This window comes from Acinonyx jubatus, chromosome C1 (genome assembly GCF_027475565.1).
Source record: "Acinonyx jubatus isolate Ajub_Pintada_27869175 chromosome C1, VMU_Ajub_asm_v1.0, whole genome shotgun sequence".
In the NCBI taxonomy this organism is placed as follows: domain Eukaryota; kingdom Metazoa; phylum Chordata; class Mammalia; order Carnivora; family Felidae; genus Acinonyx; species Acinonyx jubatus.
Window position 1 is genome coordinate 6741927 of NC_069381.1, and position 27560 is coordinate 6769486.

Consider the following 27560-nt stretch of genomic DNA (forward strand, 5'->3'; position numbering starts at 1 on the left):
TTAGCGGTGCAGCCGTAAGCTGCTTGAGCCCCGCTTTCCTCTTTTACAAAACACACGGCCTGCCTGAGGGGCTTGGCGGGGCGATGGAAGGAGAGAACAGACATAAGGCACCTACAGTTGCCGGCTGATGGCGGGGGCTCGGTGATGGATGCTGCTGCCTGATAAATGACGCTAGGCTGTTGTTCTGGAGAGTTCGGACTTACCCCAGAAGCTCCCAGGGGCAGAAGTGGCCCGGAGCCCTGCTCTGGGAGGGGGCACTTGCCAAGGAGAGACTGACCAGACGATGGGTGATGGAAGGAGGTGTTCAGGGGCACTGTGTATTGTCCTCAACACTCTGCAGGTTGGGGGTCTCGTGGGAACAGGAGAGGAGGCGGTCACATAAGCCCATGGCCAGCTGGGGAACCGGAGTATTGAGTGACCGGGCAGGCAGCCAGCTGCAGAGCAGATGCCAGGAGAATGGGGTAGGTTGCCACTTAGCTTGAGACCCTCAAGGAGGGAGCCCATCTCCATTGCCACCGTCTGTGTGTGTGTGTGTGTGTGTGTGTGTGTGTGTAGGCGACTAGGTTAGGGGTCAGGACAGAAAAGGAAAGTGGAATTTGCACTTTTAAAAGATTTATGTACGCATGCATTTATTTATTTTAATGTTTATTTCTTTTTGAGAGAGAGAGAGACAGAGTGGGAGAGGGGAAGAGACAGAGGGAGGAGAATCCAAAGCAGGCTCCAGGCTCTGAGCTGTCAGCACAAAGCCTGACTCGGGGCTCAATCTCACGAGCCATGAGATCATGACCTGAGCTAAATTTGGACGCTTAACCGACTCAGCTACCCAGGTGCCCCAAAGATATATTTTTAATGTTCATTTATTTTTGAGAGAGGGAGGGAGGGAGCACGAGCAGGAGAGGGGTGGAGAGAGAGGGTGACAGAGGAGCCGAAGCAGGCTCTGGGCTGACAGCAGGCAGCTCAGTGTGGGGCTCGAACTCACAAGCTGTAAGATCATGACCCGAGCAGAAGTCGGATGCTTAACTGACTGAGCCACCCAGGCGCCCCAGTTTTAAAAGATATTAATTGGAATATTACACGGTGATCCAAAAAAATGAAGTCTTGCCATTTGCAACAATGTGGATGGAGCTACAGTCTATTATGCACGAAGTGAAATAAGTCAGAGAAAGATAAATATCATATGATTTCATTCATCTGTGGAATTTAAGAAACAAAACAAATGAACACAGGGGAAGGGAAGGAAAAATAAAATCAGGGAGGCAGGCAAACCATAAGAGACTCTTAAACACAGAGAACAAACTGAGGGTCGCTGGAGGGTGCTGGTGGGGGGATGAGCTAAAAGGAGGACACTTGGGATGTACACTGAGTGTCATATGTAAGTGATGAATCACTGAATTCTACTCCTGAAACCAGTATTGCACTATGTTAACTAACTCAGATTTAAATTAAAAAAGAAACAAAATCGAAAGAAAAATAAATAAAAGGTATTATTTGGGGGTCTTGATATTAGGGGAGTCGAGATCTTCCAGGTGTTATAGGCTGGGATATTGCATGTGGGTGTTTGTTTGTTTTTTTAATATGTGCTATGTTTTAGAAATGTGTGTATATATGTATACTATACATACATATTTCCAACTTTTTGATGTTTATTCATTTTTGAGAGAGAGAGAGACAAAGCATGAGTGGAGGAGGGGCAGAGAGAGAGGCAGACACAGAATCCGAAGCAGGCTCCAGGCTCTGAGCCATCAGCACAGAGCCCAATGCGGGGCTCGAACTCATGAACTGTGAGATGGTGACCTAAGCTGAAATCGGAAGCTTAACCGACTGAGCCACCCAGGCGACCCTATATATTGTTTAATCGTATAGAATCAATACAAGTTAGTTATGAAATGTTTGTAAAGTCCAGATTTGCCAAAGGAAGAAAAAAAAATCCACCATCTAACTATCCTAGAAGATCCCACCACCCGGGGGTTCCTAATCTTTCTCAGATTTTAAATCCTTTTGCAAATCTGCTGAAAGATCATGGACTTCTCCCCCAGAAAAAGGCTCCTACAGGATAAGGTCACGGGGCTCCTAGGTGTTCCCCAAGTTCATCCTAGATTCACTAGGGTGCACTAAAGGACGGTTTGGACCCAACTGTTGGCTTCTCTGCAGTATGGGATGCTGATTTCAAAACCAACGTCAAAGGCCAGAGCGGGTCAGAAGATTCCAAGTACCCCTGAGGTCTCTGTGAGACGTGCTTGCCCGACAACTCGTTCCAAGTCTGCTTTGAAGCTGCTTCTGTTTTCGGCCTTGACCACCTCCTAGGTACTGCGTGCAAGTTTACTCTGTGATCTTTAAATCTTTTCTTTTGTCTTAAATTCTCAGCTCCTTCGGGGTGGGGGTGGGGGCTTTCAGCAGGCATCGACTTCCCTGGATCATTTGGTGACTCTGTCCTGTAGGTTCAGCTCCTTAATGGGGCCAGCCGACCTTCGGGACAGTTGCAGCCTGCGGTGCTGTGGCCCTCCTTCTGCCTGAAGGGCCTTGGCTGGGGCAGGTAGAAGGGTCTCTGTGGTCTGGGTGCACACTATGGGCAGGTGGCATCATCTCTGGAGGACAGGAGTCCTCCAGAGGGCCATGTCTGGGCTCGGCATGTCGGGCTCCAGGCAGCTTGAGACCAGGCACGGTCTCCCTGTGAGAGCAGCAGGGAAACGTCTTCTTGCCAAGTTGGGGGGAGGAGGGGTGGTGGCCCTGAGCATCCCCCACCACGACACCGAGGCATCGGTCAGCTACCCTTAGACCTTAGCACCCTGGTCTCTGCCCCAGGCATGGGGAGACCCCTCCGATGCAAGTTTCTCCAGCCTTGCTGGTGGCCGGCCTCCCAGGGTGCCACTCCCTCCTCGGGACCGGTGACCTTGCCTGAGCTGCTTCCTCCTCCTCCTTTCTCCATAAAACAATCTCGATATTTGACTTAAGGGGCACGTCACGGTGGTCTTCACATATTCCCAGAGTCACGCGACTGTCACGCTAATCGATTCTAGAACATTTTCATCACTCCGGAAAGAAGTCTCCTCACTCCCATTAGCAGCCACTCCCATTTCTCCCCGGTCTCCCTGGCCCTCGGCGACCACGAATCTATTTTCTGTGTCTGTGGACTTGCCTGTTCTGGACATTTCATGTAAATGAAATCATACAGGATGTGGTCTTTCGTGGCCGGTTTCTTTCACTCAGCCTGTTGCCTCTTCTTCAGAAACATGTCTGACTCATACAGTTACAGTAGAGGGGTTGTTTGTACTGATCGTTTACTCAGTCGTGAGTGTTGAGGGAGCCTCTGTTGTACTAAGCCTGGAGCAGGTGCTGGGCCACACAGCAAGGAACACAGCCGCCACGGGTGGTATAGGAGTTATCTATTGCTGTGTGACAAATCACCCCAAAACTTAGCAGCGTAAACAACAAACACTAATTATCATCTCACAGTTTCCGTAGGGTCCAGAATCTGGAACCAGCTGGGGCTGAAGGTGTCTGAAGCTGGTCTGTTGGCAGGCCTCAGTGGCTCTCCTGCTGATGGCCAGGTATCTCCATCCCCACCCCCCATATGGGCTTCTTCGTGGGGCAGCTTGAGTGTCCTTACAACATGGCGGCCGGCTTATCTCATAGACAAAGAGAGACAAAGAGCACAAGACTGAGGCCCCACAGTTTCTGTGAACGTAATCTTGAAGGTGACCCGCCTCACTCTGCCATATTCTTTTGGTCCCATAGACCAACGCTGCTGTAATATGGGGGACGGCTGCAAAGACGTGTGAATATCAGGAGGGGCAAATAAGTGGGTGTGGTTTCATACGGAGAATGGCCCTTTTGTGAATGGCTGGCACCCGGCCAGCTTGTTCATGCAGGGCCCACAGGGCTGCCTCTGGATGAGCCTTGGGTCGACTGTGAGTTGTCTGGTCTCCACGCTCCGTTTAGGCCTCTTCCGTCTTTCCCCACTCTGTATTTGTAACCGGGGAATTGAGCATGTAAGTCTATTCATCGCACTTGGCCAGATTTACCCACTTCCCATAGAATCATTCTTACAGATGATCTCTCCAGGTGTTTGTGAATTCTATATGCATATCCATCAAATCGATGAGCCGGGTTTTGGATTTCCTTTCATTCTTGTCGAGAACGGTCCGCAAGACCCATCGTAGTGGGTCGGACACTTCCCGGCAAGGCACTGGGTCACGCCATCGAATGGAAGTCGCTAGAGACTTCTTTTCCCAGATGGCCCATGAGACCGTCCGGAGGGGCAGAATCAGGGCTTGTTTAACTGGGCATATATCATGCATTAAAAAACCAGGCCTCATCCCCTAACGAGTAGGATGAGTTGTCGTGAGGAGTTTTAGGTGGTGGTTAAAGGCGGGTCTGATCCATGGTTCTGTCACTTACTGTGTAGCTTTGGGGAAGTCTTAGACCTTGGTTTCTTCATGGAGATGATGAGAACTCTCTCATGGGGTTGTTTTGAGTATTTAAGGAGATAATCGGAGTTCCAGGTATCTGCTGCTGCCTAAGAAACCACACGAAACTTAGAGGTACAAAGCCATAACTTTTGTTATGTTCACCTATTGCGTGGGTCAGAAGCTCAGGAAGGGCTCAGAAGGATGGCTTGGGTCAGCTCCAGGATGCCCAGGGTCAGCTGGGAAGACTCTCAGGAGGCTGCCAATAACTCGAACAGCTTGGGAGCTGGAATCCTCTGGAAGTTTCTTCCCTCATGTCTAGTTGCTTGGTTGGAGATGACTCAAAGCTTGGGCTCAGATGGGACTGTTACCTGAGTGCCTACACACGGCTACTCTTTCTGGCTTGGGCTTCATTGGGGGGCATGGCGACTGGGGGCAGCCACACTTCCTTCTTAATGCACAGAGCTCCAAGGGCAAGCGTTGGAGTTCGGTTCATGACCAAGGCAAATGCTGCGTGGCCTTTTATGACCTAACCTCTCAAGTCACTTAGCATCACTCATGCTATACCCTCTTGGTTAAAGAAGTCACAAGCTCACCCAGATTTAAGGGCAGGGGACAGAGAAGCCACCTCTCAACGGGAGGAGTGCTCAAGAATTTGCCTCCTTAAATCTTCCACAATAAATGTAAGGTATTTAACACAATGACTGCCATGGGGTATGAGCCAGAAAATGTTAGCTGCTGCTGTCCATATTGTTATTAGATTTTTTTTATGATTTTTTTAATGTTTATTTATTTATTTTTTTAAATTTTTTAAATGTTTTTTATTTATTTTTGAGACAGAGAGAGACAGAGCATGAACGGGGGAGGGGCAGAGAGAGAGGGAGACACAGAATCGGAAGCAGGCTCCAGGCTCTGAGCCATCAGCCCAGACCCTGACGCGGGGCTCGAACTCACGGACCGCGAGATCGTGACCTGAGCCAAAGTCGGCCGCTTAACCGACTGAGCCACCCAGGCGCCCCATAATGTTTGTTTATTTTTGAGAGAGAGAGAGAGAGAGAGAGAGAGAGACAGTATGAGCAGGGAAGGGGTTGAGAGAGAGGGAGACACAGAATCCGAAGCAGGCTCCAGGCTCTGAGCTGTCAACACAGGGCCCGACCTGGGGCTTGAACCCATGAATAGTGAGATCATGACCTGAGCTGAAGTCAGACACTTAACCGACTGAGCCACCCGGGTGCCCCTATGATGTGTGTTATTTTTTTGTTTTAAAGGTTGTTTATTTATTTATTGTTTGAGAGAGACAGAGACAGTGCAAGTGGGGGAGGAACAGAGAGAGAGGGAGAGAGAGAGAAGCCCAAGCAGGTTCCGCACAGTCTCTTGAGGGGCTCCAACCCAGGAAGCCCTGAGATCATGACCTGAGCTGAAACCAAGAGTCGGACACTTAACAGACTGAGCCACCCAGGCGCCTCTTGTAGTTTTCGTGTGTTTGTTTGCTTTAATTTTATTTTAGGCGGAGTGAGAGAGAGCGTGCAGTGGGGAGGGGCAGAGGAAGAGAGAGAATCTTTAGCAGACCCCACGCCCAGCTCAGAGCCGGAGGCGGGGCTCGATCCCCTGACCCAGGGATCCTGACCTGAGCCGAAACCAAGAGTCGGATGCTCAGCCAACTGAGCCACCCAGGCGCCCTCGCGTTGTTAGTAGCTTTGTATCTCAGGTTAGCACACTGGGACCTGACCGCGGTGGATCTAACCCAGTGACCCGGACAAGCCCCCGCCCTCTATCTTAACTGAGCCATCTTTTTTTTTTTTTTAACGTTTATTTATTTTTGAGACAGAGAGAGACAAAGCATGAATGGGGGAGGGGCAGAGAGAGAGGGAGACACAGAATCGGAAGCAGCCTCCAGGCTCCGAGCCGGCAGCCCAGAGCCGGTCGCGGGGCTCGAACTCACAGACCGCGAGATCGTGACCTGAGCTGAAGTTGGACGCTTAACCGACTGAGCCGCCTGGGCGCCCTGTTAACTGAGCCATCTTTACGGTGCATCTGTGATCAGCTTTATTTTCATGCTACCAGATTCGTGTTTCTACCTCCTTCAAATGGGGCCCAGCTTAAAAAAATTTCCTAGCCCTTCGTTTGATTTTCGTGCCCTCAGTGGCTTCTCAAACACATTTAGAAGCTTCACAAGGAGCGTCTAGATCAGTTTCGTGAGTCCCCAGGGTATGTCTTTCCTGAGCCTTGATGTGTGACTCACACAATGAACGCCCTGTTGTGCCCTTTATCCCCCTGCCCCTAATTTCGCCCAATACGTATTCACAGTTGATCTTCTCCACAAACAAGGAATAGCTTTTCTTCCATAAAAGATACAAAGAGGTCTCAGACACGGTGTCCTCCCACGAGGATCGCATTCAGGAACTGCTAACCTCAGACTCCAGGAAAGGGTGGTGGGAGGCGGCGGATCGCCGGATCTCCCGCTGCGAGGTCCTGGCCAGCGGCCCCCTCCGCATGCTGTCCCACTGCTCCTCGCCTCCGCTGGCCGAGCTGGGCACTGTGTGCCGGCACCCGCTTTCACCGATGAGGAGACCGCTCTGGAGTGGTTAGGAAACTCCCCCAAATCCGGATCTAACGCCAGGGACTCCTGTTCCTACGTCTCGCAGGAGAGCCTCTGCAGCCACGAGTGCTTTTGGTGTATGCTTGCGTGAGCCCCGCGAACATGACCCCCCGTTTCTCCCCTCTGCTTCTCGCCCCCTCCACCCAAGGTCACAAACTCAGAAAGTGCCCATTAAGGCAGACTTTTGCTTTAAGCTTGGGGAATTGGCCACAGGAAAAAAGAAAGAAGCTCCAGATGCTAATTAGCTTCACTTTTTAACTACAGATGAGCCACTTTTTGAATTAACTGGTGGTGAGAGTCTCAGAGATGAATGGAAATATGTGAAGATGGCCGGGGAACCGGGGCCAGACGCTCCTGTAATTAGGCTCCCTGATCTGTGTGCCTGGAGAGTGAAACATCAGGGGAACAAAAAGCCACGGGGGGATTATGTGAATAACTGTGGAAACTGTCCTCCCTTTCCAGGAGGATTATTTTCCAGAGCCCTTCTGTTTTTCCTAAAAGAATTAAAACAAACACGTAGCTGGGTTTTGTTTTTCTTTTTTCTTGTTAGTTGCATCGTATTGTTTCTGACTGTAACATTCCTATTCCCGTCTCCACTCAGCATCTTATCTGATCACACCTAAAAATGCTGTAGGGCAGGAAAAATAAATTCCCCTCTACCCTTCTAGATTCTTGACTGAGCACCCCCACCCTCACCCCATGATAAAAAGATTAACAGGAGAAAAACAAATGTAATCACTAAAGTGTAGGAGCCCCGCAAAGACAGGAGATTCAAAGAAGCCGCCAGAGCTGGAATCTCTTCTCCTTGGACAAGAAACAATAAGTGTATGAAGGATTGACAAGACAAAGGGGTCTGGGTGGGGGTAGTAAACTAGTGAAGAAGTAACAAGGCTTGTTTATACGGACTTCTTGGCCCTAAATTCCCTGTCTCTGGTGATCAGGACGCCTTCTGCCCTTCTGGTGCAGGGAGGGGTACCTTTCAAATGTGAGGTGTAGCTTCTGTTTTCCGTGGGACAAAGGAGGTTCACAGTGTCCTTCATTCATTCACGGCTGTTTCTTGAATCCCCTTAATTGAAAATAATCAGGGGGCTCCTGGGTGGCTCAGTCGGTTGGGCGACCAATTCGGGCTCGGGTCATGATCTCGCGGTTCGTGGGTTCGAGCCCCGCCTCGGGCTCTGTGCTGACAGCTCAGAGCCTGGAGCCTGCTTCGGATTCTGTGTCTCTTCCTCTCTCTGCCCCTCCCCTGCTCTCTCTCTCTCTCTCTCAAAAATAAATAAGCATTAAAAAAAATGTTTGATTCAAAATAATCAGTATGCCAAAGTGGCATATTTGGGGACAACATAGGCTAAACCCCTACAATGCTGAGTGCCAAATTTGAGTAGGAAGAGCCCCCCCCCCCCCCAATCCCAGGGAGGTTGGTGGGTGGGATATCGGTGGGCAGCTGGGGGAAGGGGACATTTTATCACAGTGAGGTTACCTGGCAGCTGCAGGAGTGAAGAGTGGCTCAGGGAGCAAATAATCTTACGGAGCCTGTTGAGCCGAGCAAGGGTTCTCACGGGTGGGAACAGAAGTTCATCTGGTTTCCTGCCTTGGGAACTTACAAAGAGGGTCTCATCCTTTTCGCCTTAGCAAGCAGAAGGGCCAGCATCTAATCTCTCTGTTTACTCTGATTTCCTAAGAGTGGAGTGGTGAAACCAATTTATTTATTCACTAAACTAATTTCTTTATACCCTTGTCTGGATTCCAGAAAGGACCTAACATATCTGAGCCCTGAACGAGGAATCAGGACACTGTGGTTTTCCTTTCCTCTCTGCCACTGACTGTGTGACGTTGAGCAAGTCACTGCCTCTCTCTGCATGTTTCCCGTCCCGTCCACGAGAGCAAACACTGAGCAATTACTGCATGCACCGGGCCCTGTGCTAGAGGCTTGTCTTGTATCTGTATTAATTCACTTCATTCTCTCCCAAACAAATCATTACGTTATGTATCTTTCTGGATTTGTTGGTGCGGTGCCGGTCCATCATTGTAATATGGGCAGGATGAGTTTTTGTCGCTTTTGCTGTTTCAAAGAATGCTGGATTTTCCTCTGGCTCCTTAGGAACCAGTACCTGATGCCCCCAATTTGAAACCCAAGCTATGCCATTGGGTTCCACTGCTGATAGGACCTTGTCTTTGCATGCTGGAAAGAAAGGGAAGTCTGCAGGACTGGGCCCCTAGGGAGAAGGGCACCACCCTGAAGATGGGGGCCTGTCTGCCCTTGGAAAATCTCCAGGCCTTGGCCCCCTCGGGTCATTATCTTTTCCTGGTTGGGGGTTGTTGGGGATACTACCTATTCCCAGCCAGGATGGCTGTCAGAGAACTCAGAGCAGTCAGCCCTTCCAAGGTCGGTCTGTGACTTCTGGTGGCTTCTCATTCTGGTACTCCAAGCCTCCTCCCCCTCCCCCCCCCGCACCCCACCCGCTTGCAGCTCCCCCCTCCCCCAGGAGTCAAGTGCGGCCCTGCAGGAGGCCGCCCTCCTCCACCCAGACCTCCTTCAGACTGCCTCCTGCTGCTCAGCCCCCCTTCCCAGGCTGGAGGTGAGAGGAGAGAAGGGCAAAGTGGAAGCAACCAGCGGGCACAGCCCTGGGGTGGACCCGGTGGCCGGCTGGGCGGTCCCCATCCAGTGGCCCAGGCTCCACCTTCGCCAGACGTGATCTGCCAAGGGCACCACCAGCGCATGGGTGGCTGGGGGAGGTTTGGTGTGTGGACACGATGGGTGTGAGTGTGTCTGGTCACCTTACATTGTCCACAGTGTGTGTCAGCTTACATTATTGAGTGTGTGGGCGTGTGTCTTTGTGAAAGTGCATCTGTGTGTGTCTTTGATCTCTGTGTCTGAGTGCGTGTGAGGGGGTATGTGACTTACTGTGTGTCAGTTTACATAATTGTGTCTGAGTGTGTAAGTGAATGGTGTGTATGGGAATGTTTGTGAGTGCAAGTCTGTGACATTCGGGGCTGGGTTGCCTCCTCTGGCCCTGAGATGCTGGGGACAGGGACACCAACGTCATCGAGGGTTCCGCCCCCCCCCACCCCCCCCACCCCCGTAACTCGGCCGCCTGGCCCTCTCATCCCGGGTTTCTTCTTCAAGATTCCCGGAGCTCAGGGCCCTTTTTCTCCTTTCTGTCCTAGCGTGCACTCGGCGAGCTGGGGCCCGAGGGAGGCTCAAGGGGCTCGGCTGAAACACTGGATGCAGTGGGAGACGACCACCAAAGAGTGGGCCTCAAGCCCCTTTCCTCCACCCCATGCCCTCCGCGTCCGCTGGGACACCCCTGGGTGATTCTGAGCCTCACACGCCCCTCCTAATGTTGAGCTCCGCGGTGGCAAAGCTTGAAGTCTCGTGTGGCCCCAAAAGCACATTCTGAGGGACGTGGAACATTGCAGGGCAAGAAGTGTAGCAGCCCGGTACCCAACCAAGCTGGTTCCGAAGCTCGCTCTGCCGCTGCGTGGGGACGTGTGTGCCCGTGAGGGCCTCCTTGCCCTCGGAGCTTCGTTTTTCTCCTTCACACCCCGAGGGGAAACAGCACCCCCCTCGCAGGGCGATGCGCGGATAAATCGGAGCGAAGTGCAGGGGGAGGTTACCGCGTTCCTGCACGAACGCCCTGCCAGCGCGCACACAGTTCATTGTAGTGAATGGATGTCCTAGGGAAGGTCCCTGGCAAACCCATGTAGCTCCCGAATCCGACACGTAAGGGGAACCCCGATGGAAAGGAAGGCCCAGCGGCCGGGGAACAGCCTGCACCCTGGATGGGAGCCCAGAGCCCGGGATGGCCGGTGAGGCGGGTGACCCCGGCTCCCGATCTGTGACGGAGGTGCCGTGCCCCGCCCGTTCTGGTGACTCCCGGGGAACCCCGGAGCGGAAAGCGGTCCGGCGGACCACCAGCGCTCTCTCTCTCCCTTTGCAAATGGCACTTTCTATCCTCTGGCTACCAGGCAGGAGCGGGGCCGGGGCCAGCGAGCGCACGCCGCCCGGGGTCCCGCGGCGGCTGCCGGGGGGGGGGGGGGGGGGCTCCCGGCTCCAGGTGCACGCGCTACCCGCCCGGCCGGAGCAGCGGGGGGTCCGGGGAGGATTTGCAGCGGCGTCCGCTCCGCTCCCGGCGGCCGCTGGCTCTCCGACACTCCGCCTGGCTGGGGCTGCCAGAATTTGCCGACGGTGCCCGCGGCGCGGCGGCCCCTGGCCCCGCCCCCGGCCGGCGCCCCGCCCCCGGCCCCGCCCGCGCCAGCCCGCTGTCCGGGCCCCGCCCCGGGCCGCGCCCCTCCGCCGCTGCCCCGCTAGCCCGCTCCGCGCCGCGGGCCTGCCCTCAGGCCCCCGCGGGCTCGGCGCCGCCGCCGGGAGGCTCGAGTAGCTCCGGGACCCGCCCGCCGCGTCCCCTGGGCAACCGTCTCCCGGGAGCTCGGGCCCCGCCCCCGGCACCCACACCCGGTACGGAGCCCACCTGTGCGGGCGTCTGCGGGGTCCCAGTGCCCCCCTGCACACCCAGCCCCGCCCAGCGCCGGGCTTTGTCCGCCTGGGGCGATCGGGGTCCAGGGGCGTGGGGGCTGGGGGAGGCGCGCGCGTCCCGGGGCGGACCGGACCCCGCTGGGGAGGCCGAGGCAGGGGGCCGCGCTCGCGTTGTGATTCTCTGGTGCGGGCTGGTTCGCGCTCTCCTGCTCTCCCGATCTCCACGCATCCCTTTTGTGCCTCCGGGGCGGGGGCGGGGATGCGGGGTATCCCGCTGCCGTCCTTGATGGGTTGAGCGGGGGCCCTGAGCCGGGCTCCGGACGCGGACGCGCCTGTTCTGGGCGAGCTGTTTACTTGTCAGGGGCCCAGCAGTGGCCGTGCGCATCTTCCCCTCCCCCTGTCCCCGATTCGGGACGGAGCATCCTGCGCCGTGTCGGTTCCTGGCGTTGCCTCGCAAGCTTTGCCCTTGAACCCAGAGGGCTGGAGGGCGGCGGACCCAGATCCCGAGGTCCTGGGCAGCGTTGAGGGCCAGAGCAGAAGACGCACCTTCCTCCGGGAAGAGCCTCCTCCTTGGCCGCCCTCTTGTGAATTCTGCCCCAGCTCCCTGTTTCCTGACCTGAATTCCTGAGGACTAATTCCTTCTTGCCTCCCCTAACTCTTCCTTCTCGCGGCTCCGTCATGCTTTCTGCTTTGTCTTTGCTCGTTTTGAAAGTGCTTTCTCTATAATCATGTTTCATTTCCCTGTGACGGAGCTGCTGAGTTTTTGTCCTCCTGTTAACTCCATTGGTCAGCAATGGAAGTTATTTCTTCCTTGGCTCTTGGCGCTGACTTCTTATTTCTCTTGGGAAGCCCTTGCCACCTTCCCCTGGATGCTGAGCGGAGAGACCATTCAAGTCCGCGTTCCAAGCAGGGTCCACGGGGTATCCTTCCAGGAATTAGGCTCTCAGCAGTGAGAAGGCCAGCTTGGTCCTGGGAAATACATTCCTGGAACAGACACCTTTTCCAGCGGCTTCCCAGCACTGGGCTTTTTGCCTGTGGAGAAGCAAGTGGTTTCAGTTTCCTGCTCCTTAAGAGTCGTCCCTAGCCGTGCCCGGTGGGCTGCAGGCAGGAGTCGCCCCGCCGTGGAGGTAGCTGTGCCCTGGGTTGGAGGAAGGGGCGTGTCCAACACTTAAAATCCAGCCGGCTCGCTTCCGGAGCTCAGGTGTCTTCCAGTCTTTGGGGTTAGATTATTCCCAGGAGTGGCCCACGGAGGGAGGAGAGGGGAAGAAATACCGCAGATGCGGTGACTGGGCCGCCGTCTTCCCTGCACGCTCACTCTCTTCATCTCCAGGAAGCAGGGATGAGTCTTCCTGTATGATGCAATGTAGGACTTTATTGGGACCTCAAGTTCAGGAGTCTGATTTTTGCAGCCATTGAGTGGAACTTGAACCCAGGCTCGGCTCAGATCACTTACTTTGCTTTCAAAACCAAACAAAAGCAACAAATAACTCGAAAAACCGATCTGAGTCATCTGTGTGTGCGTATATATACTCCTGCCTCAAGCACTGGAGGTGCTCCTGTGGTTTGCTTCAGCAGCACCCAGAGGAAGGAGCTGGGGGAGGGGGGCGTCGGCACAGGTGGTTCTCAAGGCTCATCGAGCAGGATGTGATTGGTTTGCAAAACGGAAGCCTAGGTGAGACAGCTGAAGTCCTGTAAGGGAATGCATAGGCTTGTGAGACTTCCTCTTTCAAAAATTTCATTCATTCATTCTTTCTCTCTCTCTCTCTCTCTCCTTTTTCTCCCCCCCCCACCCCCACCCCAGACAGATAAAGGAGCTGAGAGTCAGGTGGGGGCGGAATGGTGCTCAATGATTCCAAAGCATCTTTGATCTGCCAGACCGAGGGGCCTTTGCTGCTGGCCATTCTTGGACCATTCCAGAGAGGTAGGTTGGGTGATGAAGCCAAGTGTGTGGGCAAAAAGGAGATGCGATTTTGCAGAGAGCTTAGGAAGGTGAACAGAATCCTCCCTCCCTGACTATCCAGTCAAAAGGAGAACCTCTCAGGACTAGAACGCCGAAAGGAACAGAACAACCCAGATGTGTGCTAGGAACCAACACGAGGAATCGGACTAGACCTCGGCCAGCTCCCCAAGACAGGGATGTTGCTGCCTGCATAAGGAAGGGGGGGAGGGGGGCGGCTGTGCTCCGAACCCATTATTAAGCTGCAGCATTTGGGATTTGACTTGCTTCAGTCGTGGTAGAGTTGGGCTGGCCTGTCCGGGGAGAGAAAAATGCAAACACGCTTCCAAAGGAAGCGTGTGGAATTGTGAGAACTCAGCATTGCTTCTCAAGGCGTCTTTAAGGTAGGGGCACTTGTGTTGCTCCGGAGAGTTGACAGTCACTCTGTCAGTAAGACAGTAGTCCTTGGAGCCTCTCAGATGTTTGCTGGGATATGAATGCAATCCTTTCATCGTGCAAATGAAGATACTGAGGCCAGAGATGGACACTGGCTGAGTATTAGCTGAACACACACCCCCTGCTTTGGGACCTGGGGCTAGCTGGGTATGGTTAGCTCCCCGATCGGTAGTCACAGTCCCTTCTGCAAGCCCTGGGAGTGCATATGTACTCCCCGTCTGCAGAGCACATTCCTCCTTACCTGGTGCTTGAACAGCTACTGTCATTTCTGATGGGAAGGTGCACAGGGTTACAGCATATGGTGTCATCCTTGGAAGATTCCCCCCGGCCCCACGCCAACCTCATTTTCTCTCTATCTTCATCAGTACTCTCCAGGCTTCTTTGTTTAGTGTGGAGATCTTTAAAAAGATCAGAATACTGGGTCAGCTGGGAGGCTCAGTCGGCGAAGCGTCGGACCTCGGCTCAGGTCATGATCTCGCAGTTCGTGGGTTCGAGCCCCACGTCAGGCTCTGTGCTGACGGCTCGGTGTCTCCCCATCTCTCAGCCCATCCCCCGTTGGCACGCTTTCTCTCCTTCTCAAAAATAAATAAACCTTAAAAAAAAGATCAAAATATAAGCAGAATTTTGACCTATAAAGTAGATAAAAACAGAGCGCCCTGTGGTACAAGTAGAGACTGGCCTAGGATGTCCACTCAGCCCCCTATCCCCCTTCTGCCACCCTCTGAAGGTCTTGGGGTTGCCTCTGTGGAACTCGCTGGAATGTGGTCAAAAACCACGGACTGTGTAAACCTCCATTGGGGGATTCTCTTCTACACACCTGTTTACACCCCTGTTTTCAATAGCTTGATTCTTGTTTCAGAAGATGCCTTTTAATAATTGTTAACGCTCACGCTTTTTTATTAATTGAAAAATACCTGTTATCTGTTGAAAGTTTGCAAAAAAAAAAAAAAAATTAGCATAACTCTTTTATAACCCTGCCCTCCCCATCCCGTGGAGAACCATTGTCTCCTGGATGGAGTATCCTCCCGCAAACCCCCCAGAAAGCCTTCTATGTGCCTCTCTTTGGACACTTGATTTTTATGTATTGTTAAATATTATTGTGAACTTCCACGAAAACGTAACTGACTGCGTGCATATGTTTATCCTGGCTCTGTTTCAAAAGCCCACTAAAATGAGATTAAAGGAATAAAAAAGGAATAAATCCTTAAGGAAACAGAGCAGGAGATAGGATTGAGGAGGAGGATGTGAGTAAACACTTTCAGAGACAGAAAGCAGGCCAGTGAAAGAGATGGAAGGCTTGGAATGTTGAATGTCCTGGGCTGTGGGGGGAGGAAGGCCCGTGGGTCCAAGGACCCACCAAAGGCCCAAGAGTGGGGCTACAGTGTTCCCGATGATGGGGTGCAGGGTGGGCTGGAAGAAGGAAGATTGACTGAAGGTGTCACAGCAACAGACCCCTCCCTCAGCCCACATGGCCAGGTGGCTCCCTCCTCCGCCCCAGCAGGAGATGCTCATTTTCCCCCAGGTCTGCTGAACTAGGGCAGCTCAGGCCTAGCCTGGGGTGGAAGGAAGCTGTGTGGAGAGCAGTTGGGGGCGGGGGTGGGGGGGGGGACAGGAGGAAGCACTGTCCTGAGAACAGGAAGATTCGGTGAAAGTCTGTGTACTGAACAGTGAGACCGTCTCCTGGCGGGCTCCCAGAACATGTCAGCCTAGTTTCTACTCTTCTCCAATCAGGGCCTTGAAGAACTTCTCTCCGAAGAAACTGACCTCACAAGACAAAAGGACCCTCAAATACTGACTCCGTGGGAAAGCTAGCTTGCTATTTTGTCATTTCACAGCAACGCCTGCCAGGCGACTGGCCTTACCCGTGCACAAATAGCTTTTGGTGCCTCTCTCTTAAATTTGAATGGGCAGCTCTGGATTATCCCACATAGAATAAAGCCTCTAGCATGAAAGACAGAGACCGAAACAAACAGAAAAAAGGGAGTCAGAAGTCATTAAACATGGTTGTTTAAAAATAGGAATGCTCCGGGGCGCCTGGGTGGCTCAGTCAGTTGAGCATCTGACTGCAGCTCGGGTCATGATCTCACAGTCCGTGAGTTCGAGCCCCACGTCGGGCTCCGTGCTGACAGCTCGGAGCCTGGAGCCTGCTGCAGATTCTGTGTCTCCCTCTCTCTCTCTGCCCCTCCCCTGCTCTCTCTCTGTTTCTCTCTCTCAAAAATAAATAAACATTCAAATAAAATGTTAAAAAACTATGAGAGTAGAAGCAAAATTTTCAATAGAATAGAGTTGGAGATTGAAAGATAAAGTTCTAGAAAGTAGAACAAAAAGACTTGAGAGATGGGAAACAGGAAAGAAAATGAAAGAAAACTGGAGAATCCATTCAGAATGCCCAATATCCAACTCATAGGAGGTCAAGACAATGAAGGGAGAAAAATGAAGAAGAGGAAGTTATCAAACTACAGGAAAAAATTCTAGAACTGAAGGAGCTTCTACATGAAGAGTCTCTGAGTAGTACTCAACAATGAATAATAAAAGACATACAAATAAAAGCAAAGTATGTACTACTGGACATCATCATGAACTTTCAAAACTCCAGAGATAGAAATTACCAGAAGCCAATGAAAAGAGGCCACAGATAACAGAATGACACTGGACCTTGCAAAATCAACACCAGAAGCTACAAGACCATGGGGCAACTCTTTTCAAATTTCTAGGGAAGTTAATTCCCTAGCAAGAATTATGTAATTGTCATTCAAGCAAAATAATGGAATAAGGGCATTTTTTAAGATGAGAATTTTCCAAAAAAAAGCTCTCTGCGTGCACACGCACTTTTGTATCCCTATGCAAGGAGACTACTGGAGATTATGCTCTACGAAAACAGAGTAAACTGAAAAAGAGGAACAATGTGTGATTGTCTCTTGTTCTTATTTGGCTCAGCTTCCAAATGGCTTTCTATGTTTCAGCTTTGAGTTTTGTGAGTACAGAGAAAAATACCTAACACCTATCACACCATGGGAACTGAAAAGGACTCATTTCCAAGCTTTCCCTGTAGCCAGCACCTGCGACCTAGACTTCACTGATAACGTGCACCTATGCGGTATTTTGAGAGAGGCGAGGGATGAATCATGAGCTGTATCCGTGGTTATGCTGGTGGCAGCAATGATGGGCTACGAGGTCAAATTCTTGGCACAGAAGTGGCCGAAGTCCAAACTGGCATTCGGTACTTGGTAAATAGGCAATAGAGGCAGTTTTGCCATCAGACATGCATCATGGAATCCAGTGTACTAAGTTTTCTTTCTTTTTTTTTTTTGCTCGACCTTTTGGTTTTCCTGGAGTTGGTAAGCACCTCATGTTTTTATTTACTATGTTTTCCATGTACTAGTCACCAGTTGTTCCTCAAATTCTCCAACAGAACTATGAAAATTCCTCGTAATGAAGCAAATAAGTCAGGTAATCTGTCAGCTCCTTTCCTGCTTAATCAGTGGGAGTTAGCCTCTTTACTTGCAACCAAGAACTTTGACTGGTGGAGAGAATGGTGAAGAGAGTTCCCTAATAATGGTGAAGCAGAGTTCCAATGCTATCGCCGTGCAGCTCATCTAGAGAGCAGGCAGGCCAGTTTGGAGCAGGATGGCTGAGGACCGTAGGGGGACTGTCTCCAAGAAGAAAAAAAATGAAGATGATGGATTATCTGACATATTTACCACATTATGGAGTTTTATAGTTCTGTTGGAAAGTTTAGGGAAGAATTATGAATTTGGGATTTTATAATGTTTATTTATTTTGAGAGAGAGTGTGTGCATGTGTGACTGGGGGAGGGGCAAAGAGAGAGAGAGAGAGAGAGAGAGAGAGAGAGAATCCCAAGCAGGCTGTGCACTGTCAGCACAGAGCCTGACTCAGGGCTCAATGTCATGAATGACAAGTTCATGACCTGACCCCAAACCAAGAGTTGGACACTTAACTGACTGAGCCACCCAGGCGCCCCTAGTTTTGTTTCGTTTTAAGAGAGAGAGAGAGAGAGAGACCTGGGAGTGAGGCAGAGGGGGGTGGGGAGAGAGACAGAGAAAGAGAGAGAATCCTAAGCAGGCTCCAAGCTCAGCGTGGAGCCCGACGACGTGAGGCTGGATCCCATGACCCTGGGATCGTGACCGGAGCCAACGGGAGTCAGACGTTCAACCGACTGAGCCACCCTGTGGTTTAGTTTTGAACAGTGTTTATGTGGTCATAATAATGTAAGCACTGACGTTGATTAACAAAAAATTATCACACAGCTATGTTCAGAATATGGAGGAGAGGACATGTGCATGTGTGCAGGAAAGCACAAACTCATCTTCTAAGGAAGAAGTTAGAAGTTGAAAAGCCCATCGCTTCTCAGCCTTTTGGCTAAGATCAAGTGTAAAAGTTGAAAACGCATATAAATCTATTAATTAGAAACACAGAGATAAATACTCAAAGAAGCAACCACAATCAGGGGTGATAGGTTTGGATGCTCAGGGCTGGGGGCTACTCCTTTTTTGCTGCAAACATTTTAGTTTTTGTTTTGTTTTTTTATTTTTTTAATGTTTATTTATTTTAGAGAGAGAGAGAGACAGAGCATGAGCGAGGGAAGGGCAGGGAGAGAGAGAGAGAGAGAGAGAAACAGAACCTGAAGCAGGCTCCAGGCTCTGAGCTGTCAGCACAGAGCGCGAAGCGGGGCTCGAACCCACAAACCGCAAGATCATGACCAGAGCCAAAGTCAGACGCTTAATCGACCGAGCCACCCAGGCGCCCCACAAACGTTTTAGTTTTAATTAATTTTTAAAATCATGCTTGTATAACTTTCAGAGATAATGAGCTTCTGGAATAATTATTATGATGTTCAAACCCACTCATATTATAGCTGTTTTCATTTTAGGCATGCTTTCTGAAATGTTTTGTCTACAAATAGGTGTTGCCATGGTAAATGGATGCGCATTTTTTGTTTCAGTGAACGTGGGGGATATTTGCAGTGCTGTGTAGCATACACAGGTGTCATCTTAGTGACTATATTTTCTCCTAGTAAGTTAATTATGATAGTTTCCCTATTAGTTTTGGTTTTCCACTTTCACAAACAGTCCCACAAATGAATGTCTTTGTATATATCGCCTTGTTTGGCTCTTGACTTACTTCCTTAGGACGGTTCCCGAATTTCCCAAATTGCCAGATTTGAGACCGTGGATCTTTCATTTGATTTTGGCGTGTAGTGGCAGGGGATTCCACTTGGGTGCAGGCCCGTGGCCTTGATGGGTGGGCCGTGAGCTGAACGTGATAAGAGATGGTTGGGATAGAATTTTTTTTGTAGGATAGTTGGTTCATTTTTCTGATGACAGCAGAAGAAGTCAGGAGTCTGTCTCTTGCTTGTTTGTAAATTTTTTAAGTTAATTTATTTATTTTGCGTGCGAGAGAGCGCAAGAGCTGGGGAAGGACAGAGAGAGACGGAGAGAGAGAATCCCAAGCAGGCTCCGAGCTGTCAGTGCAGAGCCCTATACAGAGCTCGAACTCACGAGCCATGAGATCACGACCTGAGCTGAAATCAAGAGTCGGACACTTAACCGACTGAGCCACCCAAGCACCCCTCTCTATTTTTTTTTTAATTTTTTTATTTTTTAAAATTTACATCCAAATTAGTTAGCACATAGTGCAACAGTGATTTCAGGAGTAGCTTCCTTAGTGCCCCTTCCCCATTTAGCCCATCCCCCCTCCCACACCCCTTCCCCTAACCCTCAGTTTGTTCTCCACATTTATGAGTCTCTTCTGTTTTGTCTCCTCCCTGTTTTTATATTATTTTTGTTTACCTTCCCTTATGTTCATCTGTTTTGTCTCTTAAAGTCCTTATATGAGTGAAGTCATATGATATTTGTCTTTCTCCGACTGACTCATTTCACTTAGCATAATAGCCTCCAGTTCCATCCACGTAGTTGCAAATGGCAGGATTTCATTCTTTTTGATTGCCGAGTAATACTCCGTTGTGTATATATACCAGGTCTTCTTCTTTTTTTAATTTTTTTTTAACATTTATTCATTTTTGAGACTGAGAGAGACAGAGCATGAACGGGGGAAGGGCAGAGAGAGAGGGAGACACAGAATCTGAAGCAGGCTCCAGGCTCTGAGCCATCAGCCCAGAGCCCGACGCGGGGCTCGAACTCAAGACTGCGAGATCATGACCTGAGTTGAAGTCAGACACTTAACTGAGCCACCCAAGTGCCCCGATATACCAGGTCTTCTTTATCCATTCATCCATCGATGGACATTTGGGCTCTTTCCATCCTTTGGCTATTGTTGATAGTGCTGCTATAAACATGGGGGTGCATGTGTTCCTTCGAAACAGCACCCCCGTATCCCTTGGATAAATGCCTCGTAGTGCAATTGCTGGGTCATAGGGTAGTTCTAGTTTTAGTTTTTCGAGGAACCTCCATACTGTTTTCCAGAGTGGCTGCACCAGCTAACCCATCACCCCTCTCTTTTTTTAATAGAACAGAATTTCCAGAGGACTTTGCCTCTCATTCTTCAATGTCAGTTTGGTCTTCCTCCATTGGGGATTTTTTTTTTTTTCAGTTTTAAATATCCAAATTAAAAGTAACCGTTCTAATTTTTTTAAGTTTATTTATTTTGGTAGAAAGCATATGCGGGAGGGGCAGAGAGAGAGAGAGGATGCCAAGCAGGCTCCGCACTGTCAGCACACAGCCCAACGTGGGGCTTGGACTCACGAACTGCGAGATCATGAGCCAAAGTCAAGAGTCGGATGCTCAACCAACTGAGCCACTCAGGTGCCCCAAAAGTTACTGTTCTATTAAATCATATGGCTTCAAGGGAGACACATTTAAAATGGGAGAGAGTAAAAAGAAGAAGAAGAAAACAAAGAAGGAACTGAGGGAGGCAGAAGCGGCTCGGCTTATCTGCCAAGCAGACGTGGGGAAGCCTTTTGCACGATTTCACGTAACTTATCACATCCATCTCGGCCTTCACGCCTCCCATCCCGTTTTCTTCTGTGACAGGGGCTCACGGTATCAGACAACCCTCCAGACAAGCCCTTCCTTCCTAGTCTTGGGCATGGTTCTGGGGATGTCTGACTTGGCTGGCCTCCGGCTTCTGGAGACTTCCCTCCCATCCCTTCTTTGGATACATGTTCCTCCTCCAACTGACCACCACTGGACAGTGGCTTCGCGATAGAGGGCAGAGGACAGCAGAGGCACCGCCCACGTGGCAAAGGCCTCCCGTTTGCTGTGGCTGACGTCCCTTTCCTGGGGTGCGGAGACCCTTTCTGCCCTCAAGACCGTGGTGGCCTCTGGGGGTGGAGGTTGCCTGCTGGTCTGGGGCCTCCCAGGGAGACGCACTGAAGTGGTTTTCCTGAAAGATTCTGTATTTTGGGAGATCTGCACATCTGTCCTAAAACTGCACCTGTTGGGGGACGCCGGGCCACTCAGCTTTCCTTCTGGTGTATAGCTTCCGTTCTTTCTCAAGAAGATTCTTAAGGACAGGAAATTTCAAGGCTGGGTTTCTGGGACGCCTGTTCCTCGGTTGTTAAGGGCAGAGGATCGGGGTGTCTTGTGGCAGGTAGGGCCCAGGCTTTCCCTCGTGAGTCTAGCCCCGCCAGCTCTTGCCTGGGGCCCTGGCCTAATTGCTTTCCCACCTCCATTCTTGGCTCCCTCCCTTCCATTTTCCTCATGGCAGCCAAAGCAATTTTTGTAAAGCATCACGTCAGGCCCTATCAGTCTCCTGCCTGAAACCCGCTGGTGGCTTCCCACTGCGGTGACAAGAAAACCTGGCTCCTCACGGTGGCCACAAGGCGCTGCAGGCCTCCCTGCCTCTCCAGTCATCTCCCCTCCTGGTCCTGGCCTCCAGTTGCCTGGCCTCCTGCCTCAGGGCCTTTGCACTTCTGTTCCAGCTGCCTCAACCCTACGTCCTGGATCTCTGCCTGATCTCTCTCATCCTGTGGGCCTCAATTCTGACATGATCTCATTCGGGTACCCTTCCCTGACCCGCCATCCAGAGGAGACCCCCCCCCACAAGCCCCTTTTATTACCTTCCACCTCTTCTCTGAAATCATCTTGTTATTCATTTTTCTTTTTATTTCCTCATTCATTTTTGTTTTCTCCTGTTAAACTAAAAACTCTGTAAGATCAGGGACGGTGCCTGTCCCGTTCATTCCCTGATGGGCACAGTCCCTGATGCTCAAAGACATATTTGCTGAATGAATGAATGAACAGGACCCGCAGCCTGCACGCCCCTGGGCCGAAAAGGTCCCCCCACATTCTTCTTCCCGAGGGTCCCCAGGAAGATGTGGTTATTGAATCATCTCTGGGCTTTCCCTGGCTGCCAGAGCAGCGGGTGGATTCTAGAAAGCTCTTTTAAGACAAACACCCAGGAGCTCCACTGGGAAGCGGGGCCTCTGGGTAAAGCCCCTTTGGAGTTTGCCTCTGAAGTGTCCTCTCTCCACATAAGTTAGGCAGCAGGAGAAACAGCCATTTCCTTCTCCACAGGAGAGAGTCTGGGAACCAGAACACTTATTAGAAGGACTAGAGGCTGAAAAGTACCTGAAAATAAGCCCGGGTCAGGAGGCACAACCAGACTCTGCTCTGTTCAGCTTGATGCAGAAGGCCAGCCCCTGTGGCTCCCTGTCCCTTGTCAGGGTGACTGCTGGTCTCCTTACCTCCCAGCCGGGGTTGATGGTAGGCATCGGACAATGTGTGTAACCCCCTTCTAGACGTTTCTGAGACGCCTCTTGAGCTCTTTGGCTTGTAACCTTCCTAGAGTTAAATGTTTTGTCCCAGAGTTAAAAGAAAGGAGCACCTCTCTCTCCGGACAGAATCCTAGCAATGACCCCGGGGGACCCTTAGACACTCACTCTAGCGCAGCATGCGAAGGAAAGGAAGGTACTCGGCGGGTCTTGGCCCAGGCGGCCTCAGGGAGGAGGGCGTTTATTTCTCGGATAAAGCAGGCTACAACTTCCCTTCTCCCTGCGGCTGGTCCCCTGCCCAGAGCCTGCTGAGAGTGACTCATGTGTTCCCTGGGGAAGCAGCTCCCGGGGGCATGTGACACGGGCACCAAAAAGCCTGGCTTTACGTTGACCAGGGCTGGGCAGCGCCACCTGCTCTGAGCGGCGGGCACATTTGCCATGACTGCCGGAAAGACGGAAAGACGCGGAGCCCTGCCACACCCGGGAGGCACAGGGCGGCTCACAGCCGTAACTAACATGCAATTTCAAACGTGCAACTCCAAAGGAAAGGAGCGGGAGTCCGGGGCTCGGCACGAGCCACCGGCCAGCAGGTCTGCCGACCCAGGATGGGGGGCTAGGAGGTGGGCCACCACCCTGTTCCCAGTCTGGAGGAAGCACCATGACCCTGGCACACTGCCTCCCCTGCTCGCCCTCCTCTCTTAGAAATAAGTGGGGGCCCTCGTAGCACGCCCTGCTGCGGGCTGGGAAGGACGGTGGCGCTTTTATGCAATCTTGGGGGAAACTCCCTTGGTGTCCGCTCGGGACGCAGAAGGTCAGACCCCTCAGACCTTTGCAGCGGGAGAGATGGCTTCAACCTTGGGCCGCGGAGGGTGCGTCTAGCTGGGCACGTCTCAGAACTGCCGGTGGGGGGGATGGTGCGCTGCCGTGGCTGAGACCCTCCGCCTTCCACAGCCGTTCTGGGCACTGTGCTGGCCGGAAGCGGGAAGGTGAAAGGGACTGAGCGCCCTGTTGGACGTTTTTCTTTGATCTTTTATTAACGAGTCAGATGTGCACCGAGAAGTCGGCCACAAGAGTCTGGCTGACTGATTACTCACGGCTCATCTTTGGTGGAAGCCACTCTAGTGCCTTGAAGGCGGGCCTGGCCCTCGCCTACCCGCTGTCTCCCAGCCGTCTCATACGCCTCGGTGTGTAGCCCGCTGACCCCAAATTATGCCTTGAGAGCCCCAAAGACCTCTCCCCTAAGCTCCACACCGGGGTGTGCTCCTTGGCTGTCTCCTTGGGGGTTTTCACCGCCAAGAGTCCATATGTCTGAAATGGACATCTCGCCGTTTCATTGCCCCCAAATCTGTTTCTCCCCCACGCTTGCCCATCCAGTGTATTTCCACCTCCCCTCCAGTGTCCCAAGCCCGCACCTGGCTGTCATCCTTGCTCCTTCCCCCGCGACCCCATCTCATCAGCCCGAGCTCCTACATAGATCTTGAGGGGCACCCGGCGGGCTCAGTCAGTTGAGCGTCTGCCTCTTGATTTCAGCTCGGGTCATGATCTCATGGTTCGTGGGTTCGAGCCCCACACTGGGGTCTGTGCCGATAGTGTGGAGCCTGCTTGGGATTCTCTCTCTCCTTCTCTCTCTGCCCCTCCCCTGCTCATTTTCTCTCTCTCTCTCTCTCTCTCTCTCTCTCTCCAAATAAGTTAACTTTCAACAATAGTTGAAAAAATAGATCTTGATGCCCTGCCTTTCTCATCACCGGGGGCACGAACCTCCCTACCTCCCCATGCGCACACTTGCTTCTTTCCAGTTCTTTCACCCTGGGGCTGAGGCATCATTTTGGATGCGAATGGGATCCCCTGGCTCCTTTGCTGAGACCGCCCATCACTCTTTGCGTGACACCCAGGCATCTCCACTGTAAAGGCTCCACACGACTTGGTCCCTCCTGACCTCTTCAACCTGTCTTATCCCGTGGCCTCCCCTCCCTGCCCCACTCATGTGCTCCAGCGGCAGTGGCCTGCCTCCCTTCCTCCCTGGACGCGGTCTGGTTCTCTGCTCTGGGGTCCTCTCCTCAGAGGGGCTTTTCCTGGCCTCCCTCCCTACAGAGTTCTCCATCACATCGCCCTTTGGAGCACTGCCTTCACTGTGTTGGTGTAGCGTGTGGTCATTCTTCCTACCTACGATGTGCTATTAATGTCTCCCCAGCTGGAGTGTAAGCTTCTCCACCACCATCTTCCAGCACCTCACACGACTCCTGGAACTTAATAAATACTCCTTGAGACTCCTAACGTCTCAGACTGAGCCATATGTACAAAATAGCAAATCCAGTAATCCACGAGTGCCAATTATTTCCATGAGATGAAGTGACCAACGATAATTGAGAACTCCTGCATTCAGATCCAGGAAATTAGCCGGGAGAACCCAGCTTACTGGGGGAAGCATCTAGAACTTACTGTGGGAAGTATCATTGGCAGCCAATGAGCTCAGCGATACGACCGCTGAAGGACTTCCTTGGGGGGAAGGGCTGAGAGGCTCTTAGACTAAACAATGGGAGTCTGGTACCCAGAAAATTCTTCGGCAGTTGGCCCGTCAGGCCCCACCCGCAGCATCTTGTTTTCTCAGAGTACCAAAGTTTGGCAAGAGTCTAAAAACTGTGTCATAGGGAGAACAGTCAGAGGTCCTGAGGCCACCATCCAGCAGCAATAGCCATCAGATGACAACCCCGTGTGCCTCTAGATGGCACTACGAAGATCAGGGTTGGCTCTTAGAGGCAGGCCGGTTTCCAAGGAAAGAACTTGCTAAACACCAGACACTTCCTAAAACGGAACACGCAGCTGCAAGTGACAAAAAAAAAAGAGAAAGAAACACAAAAACAAAAAACTCAAACTGCTCTAAGTTAAAAACAAAAACAAAACCAAAAAAAGCAGGTAGGGGACAGGGGGAGTTTTTGGCTGAGAGAACTGAGAAGTCCAGGAATGGAGTCTGGCGTCAGGCATGTCTCCATGCAGGAACCCAAGGGCGCCTTCAGGACCTGCTTGTACTCTCTCTTCACGCCGAGCTCTGCTCTCCTCCACGGTCGTCTTTTCTCAGACCGCCCCCACCAAGGGCAGCGAGAGGTGGTCACCAGCAGCCCTAGATGGATATTCTTTCCTGCTACCCCAGGTGGAAATACCCAAAGAAGTCCAACGTCAAAACCCACTGGGCTGACTTGACATTCACATGCTCATCCTGGAATCACTGTAGACAGTGATTGGCTGGGCCTGAGCCCCCTTCCTGGTTCCAGTCCAACCCCTGTGGCCAGGTGGGTCTCAGGCCACGGGAGCGGCCAGGAATGAAGTCAAGCCATCTGAACCACTGGGACTGAGGGTGTGGGGGGTTTGTGAAAGTCCCCAGCTCCCAGGTGAAGAAACTGAAAACTGCCAGTACCCAGAAGCCCCTCGTACCCCTTTCTCCTGGGGCACCTGCCCTCCTTCTGGGGGTAACCCCTGTCTCTTCTTCTGCCAACGTAGATTAGTTCTGCCTGTGTTTGTTCTCCGTGGAGTTGGAACCATGAGCACATATTCTTTTGTGCCTGACGTCTTTTGTTCAGCTTTACGTTTATGAGATTCACTTATACTGTTGTGTGTATTTGTAGACCGTGCATTCTCATTGCTCTGGAACATGCCGTTGGGAGAAGATACCGTAATTGATTTTTCCATTATACTGCTGATACGCACTTGGGAACGTTCCAGTTTGGGGCCATTACAAAGAGCAATGCTATAGACACTCTTGTTCGTGTCTCTTGGTGCGCGTGTACTCGTGTTTCTGGCGAGCGAACACCTACGGTGCAATTAATTGCTGGCCCACAAGGCACACGGGTGCTCAGCCTTAGTAGACACTGCCAAGAGTAGAGACTTCGCCAAAGTGGTTGTACCAACTTGCGTTCTTGGAGCAGCGCGAAAGCCCCTGGATTAGTCGGTATCTTTGTCGCGTCCGTTTGCAGAGAGAGGAGTCAGCTTCATAGAGAGTTCGGGCTTGTTAGCAGCTGCATGTGGGTCCTGGGCCCACAAAGAGAGGGAGGATTCCTGCTGCCTCCCGTCCCACCTCTGGCATTTGATTATGCCCCGCCCGCACCCTCCTGTTCTTCCTTTCTCAGGGATGAGCTTTTTAAGGGCGAGTTTTCCCTCGCATCCCGCACGGGTGAGGGTAGTCGAAGCCTTCATTTCCATAGCGCTAAGGGGCAGAGGAGCAGGGGCGCCTTGGTCTCCGAGCACCCTCCCTTTGGCTGGAGTCCCAAGGAGCTCAGGCCACATGTGCTCATCTTGACCTCAGGATCGAGTGGCCACGGGTTCCCCTGGCTTCCTGAGCGTGGCCACAGGACAGTTAGCATTGTTAAGTGGATTCTCCAGGATTTTTGACTGTCCCCCACATTTTGAATCAAAAAGAAAGCCTTTGGCCTGGTCATTCTCAGAAAGAGGAACCCAAGTAGGATGTGGTTTTACAATCAGAGGAAGTGGATCCCAGCAGTGGTTACAGGGTGATGTGCCCACGTGCTGCAGCTCCAAGCAGATTCAGCACCAGCCGTTCTGGGAGGGGGAGTCCTGGGCTCAAATGGCAGAGCCCAAAAGAATCTCTCTCTTAAACTAAATTCCTTTCAATTATTTTTTTGAATGTTTATTTATTTTTGAGCGAGAGCGACAGAGCACGAACGGGGGAGGGGCAGAGAGAGAGGGAGACACAGAATCCGAAGCAGGCTCCAAGGCTCCGAGCTGTCTGCACGGAGCCGGACGCGGGGCTCGAACCCACAAACCGCGAGATCATGACCCGAGCCGAAGTCGGACGCTTAACTGACTGAGCCACCCAGGAACCCCATTTTTCAATTATTTTTAAAAGTCATCGAAATCTAGGAGGATGTGACCTTCGGGTAGGGAAATATTTTTCTAAAGAATAAAAATCATAAAACACAAAGGAAAATATTTGACCACGTCAACACTGCAAACTTTTGCTCACCAAAAAGACACTAAAAACGGAG

General features: G+C 51.8%; 1 protein-coding gene across 4 annotated transcripts in view; it reads left to right on the plus strand.

Annotated features, from left to right (window-relative positions):
- Positions 1 to 27560, plus strand: part of PIK3CD (phosphatidylinositol-4,5-bisphosphate 3-kinase catalytic subunit delta) — a 54855-nt gene that overhangs the window by 11560 nt on the left and 15735 nt on the right. For 2 of the 4 annotated variants that reach the window (XM_027060482.2, XM_027060488.2), the window contains exon 2: positions 13281 to 13400. The gene's annotated coding sequence lies outside the window, so the exon portion shown is untranslated. Of the gene's footprint in view, positions 1 to 11306; positions 11462 to 13280; positions 13401 to 27560 lie in introns of those variants that run through there. The other 2 variants (XM_027060483.2, XM_027060486.2) reach the window with 2 other exon arrangements.